Genomic DNA, 4,639 nt, shown 5'->3' on the forward strand with positions numbered 1-4,639 from the left:
GGGCCTCTAGTTGTTATATAAACTTAACATGAGAAATCTCAAGAAGTCAGAGACTCCAGAATCCTTGAAATAATCAAAAAACAAACCTGGCCCCCAAAACAAAAATATCTCACATGTCAGACAATGACAGAAAGTAAAATACCAATGACTTAGGAAAAATTGCAACTGGGAGGAAGTGTATTTTACGTAATTTCTTACCAGTCTTATAAAAGAAAAGATAGGTAACTCAATAGAGTAACTGAATTTAACAAACTATTTACAAGACAGGAATTAAAATGGAAAATGAGCAACTAAAAAATGTTTAATTACACAAGTGGTCAGAAATATGCACATTATAACTGCAGTGAGATTCCATTTTTTAAACATTAAACTAGTCTACAGTTAAAAACAAATAAACAAACTAAGTATAACATCCAATGTTGGTAGAAAGCAAGTTGCTAGTCTTTGGGAATTAATGCAGCAACATTTCTTAAAACTAAAGTACTATGACTTGTGCCCCTGAGATTTATCCCGTAGACGTAAGATGTACATGTTCAGCACTGGCCTTGGTGGTATAAACCTAGTATAATGCCTGCTGATGAAAGAACTATGAAATGTTATGTGACTGTGTAAAAGAATGTGTTGTGTATTTTTCAATGGAAAAATCAAACAGTAATTTAAAGTATATAATATGATTCCGTTTTTATATTAAGTAAATCCTACATGTGTTTATATGTTTCTGGGAACAAGAATAAAAGTGTGGAAAGACATACCTATTAGGCTGTGTGTGTGTTGCTGTTGAATCTTTTTCTCTTTTAAACGTTCCTTACATTATATATTTTTTTAATTTTAAAAAGTAAAAAATCAGCCCTAACCATTTGGCTCAGTGGATAGAGCGTCGGCCTGCGGACTCAAGGGTCCTAGGTTCAATTCCAGTCAAAGGCATGTACCTTGGTTGCAGTCACATCCCCAGTAGGGGGTGTGCAGGAGGCAGCTGGTCGATGTTTCTCTCTCATCGATGTTTCTAACTCTCTATCCCTCTCCCTTCCTCAATAAAATATATTTTTTTAAAAAAGTAAAAAATCATACGGAGGCAAACAAAGCGATATAGTACAAAATATACAAAGAACAAGCTAATTTTTGCCCCATCCCTTTTCTCTGATCCTTTTCACCACTGATGCCCCTCTGGTAACATTGCTAACAGCCCAACGTGTGCCCTTCCGACCTATATCTTTGCTTAAACAAATACAAATATATACAAGCATATCTCAGACTAACGGCTTGCTTATTCCTGGTGAATAGTCATGCTGCACATAGGACTTGTGACTGCCTTTTTATCACTACGCCATCTATAAGGATATTCCTGATATGCAAGCTATATACAAGTGACACCCAAGAGGAGTGTATGTGTGTGTGCGTGTGTGTGCATGTGTGTGCATGTGTGTGCATGTGTGTGCACGTGTGTGTGCATGTGTGTGCGTGTGTGTGCATTTCTTGCCCATACCCCTCTGATTACTTCACATACACAATTTTAGTTGAGTGGATATATCACAAATGTTTGGACAAATGTTGGAAGATGTGTGTGTGTGTGTGTGTGTGTGTGTGTGTGTGTGTGTGTGTTAGCTTGGATTGATTTTAGGTTTGTGTTATTGTTTCTATATTTTTACTTGTCACTCTTCTCTCTGTGTCTTTCATAGGCCAGGCTATTAATGTTAGATACCTCAGGTGAGTAGAAATGGAAGATTAGAGAGAGATTGTCATTTTAAAATATATTGTTTCATTTTTAAGATGAGTATTACTAGTTTTGTAATTTAGGTAATTTAGTAGGAAAAAACTAAAAGAAAAATGAATTTATTTATACCGTGTACTATGGTGTTCCAAATTTTATTCTTTTTATTCCTATCATATTCCTATTATGTGATACTCTATATATGTGAAGAGTAATTAAATATTTAGAATGTATGTGAGAAATCCATCTAGAACAATGTAACAGGTTAATCAGAAATTGTGAACCAGAGGATGCTCAATAAAATGGCTTATTAATCCTAAAAATAATGAGACAGGTCATTTGACAAGAACAACACACAGTACCAGTTTATGGATGTATGGTCCATTAGTTCATTGAATTAATCTGTCTACCTATAAAGTCAACGGGAAGAAAATAACCCATGCGTAGACTGTTCGAATGAAAGGATGTCTTGAAACACCAAATACCAGCCTGGATATACTACCATTAGCTTTGCATGTCTACAGCTTGCAAGCTTTGAATACTTTGAAACCAGCATACTTCCTTTGGGAAGGTCCTTTGCCGGCTGTTGACACTAAGGTACAGTGTGTGCCCTGGGTAGTGGGTAAGAGCGCAGGCTGGGATGCAGACTTTCTGGATTTACATCCTAGCCCCACCCCTCACTCTCTGTGTGACCTCTGTGCTCCATTCCTTATCTGTGCAGCAGGGGTAGGGATAGCATTGAACTCAGAGGTAATGGGGAGGATTCACTAACCTAATATATGTAAAGCACTTAGAACAGTGCTGGGCACCTGCTTAGTGCCATAGAAGTGTGTGCATTATTATTACTTTTGTTGTTGTTGATAATACATGGTTGGCTCCCGTGCACTGGGCCAGTCTTCTGACTCAGAAGTTCCCTCCCCAGGAGAGCCCTCACCAACTCAGCCCAGGGCATTCCCAAACTGACTCTCCTGGCTCGAGCATCAGTCTAAGGTGAACAGCAAAAGATTCTGAGAAAGACAAGAGGGTGATATTAAATCGGGGAATTGGCGGAAATTTGAAGCCTAAACTATTTAGAAAGTTGGACAGTCACCATGACTCTTAGAGCTTCCTCTGGAAATTATTCCCCACCTTGTTCCTTGTCCCAGTTTCTTGCTTCTCAACTACCATGCATTAATTTTTTAACTAAGTGAAAGTAGTTTCTAAAATAAAAGTTAATAACATCTTAGCCAGAGACAAAAATAATCTAATATGGATAGAATATAGGAGCTTAATTTGAGATCCTATCATTGTATCTATTTTGGAGCAACTCGGTTGTCGGTCATGTGACTTCTATTCATTGGTTTATTATTGTGATTTGGTGTGTGTGTGGAGGGGGGTACATTTCAGATAGTTGCAGTAATTGTATGAATCTCCTGGTAAGTGAAATACAGGGATAGAACCATTTTTTCCTGCCAACCAACACCCCCTTCCAACCTCCCTCATCCTGAACTTGAAATGATCTTTTCTCTTCCACCTGTTTCCGTCACTGAGTCTCAATCTTTAGATTATCTCTTTCATTATATCTTCTCCATTCCTATCACCAACTCTCCTTCTCACTGATGTTACCTCATAGCAGGATTACGATCGTAGCTTCCTATCTTGATTTCCTGATTCCTCACCAATCCATTCTCTCTCAACACGAACAAGGCACTTCCTTCTCTCAATGTCATTTGTCTTCTCTTTTAAATTCTGACATGTCCAAAGGCTGGGACCATGATACAGTCATGGCTATATTTCCAGGTTTTAACTGTCTGCCCAGCACACAGCAACCATGCGGTGGGGGAATCTTCACTTTAAATTTGACTTCTGGGCTAAGAGTGCTGTCATCAAGCTAAATGCTTTTATTTGACAAAAATGAGCTTCCAAGCCTTTTGGGGTAATGTGAGCTTGTTTAGGAATCAGAGGCCTCCTTTGTTTTTGTCTCTTCAACCTTCTCAAATGTCTGTAGCATGTGCCAGGAGGAAAGTCTAAATCTCATGCATGAGCACTCGGAAACCTGTTCCCCAACTGTTAGAGACAAAAAGAGTCCCTGAAGAAAAAGTGTCATGAATATAATCTGATCTTAATTTTGGAAATAACCATTTTGATGAGTAATTTATGCAAAAAGCAAGTCTTACAAGTGAGTCATTTCTGTGGTAGAACAATAGGTGGCAGCAAAGGGGGCTAATCTTGGCTCCCCACTTTTCGCAGTAATTAAAACTGAAAATTGCTTTTTGTAGACCATTCTGAATCCCGTCTAAAAATTAACAGAATTTCTAAAAACTGGTGTGCAATTATATTACAAGGCATTCAGCTTTTGAAATAATGTTCCTAGGACAAATAGGCAGAGATGTGGAACTTTAAGAGCTCTTTAGAATGCTCCCTTTAAAAAAAAGTTACTCTTTGGTAGGTCTAAAATTAAGAAAATAAATCAATTGAATAGATGTTGGGCTTCCAAAAAGATGCTCACAGGACCTCTCTCTTAACATCAGCCAATTTTTTTCTTCCTACTAAGCAACCTGTCTATCACAGCAACATTTCAACGTTTTTTAATCACTAAATTTAATTGATTATATAGCTTCCTGTGTATTTTTTTCTAAATCCAGAACTAAGTTTTTTACAGGAAATATTACATTTAAATAAAGAGCATTAAAGTTTTATACTATGTGAAAGAGTTTATCAATTCTTGGAAAATGAAGAGTGATGGCCATTTTCCTAATCATTTCAAAGGTTAAGGTTCACCTTGACATGAATTACCTGGGTAATTGACTAACTTGTTAATTTTATTATTGACTAGAGGCCCGGTGCACAAAAATTTGTGCACTCGGGAGGGGGAGGGGGTCCCCCAGCCCGGCCTGTGCCCTCTCGCAGTCTGGGACCCCTCGGGAGATAACGACCTGCTGGCTTAGGCCT

The sequence above is a fragment of the Myotis brandtii genome, unplaced genomic scaffold (assembly GCF_000412655.1).
Source record: "Myotis brandtii unplaced genomic scaffold, ASM41265v1 scaffold55, whole genome shotgun sequence".
In the NCBI taxonomy this organism is placed as follows: Eukaryota; Metazoa; Chordata; class Mammalia; order Chiroptera; family Vespertilionidae; genus Myotis; species Myotis brandtii.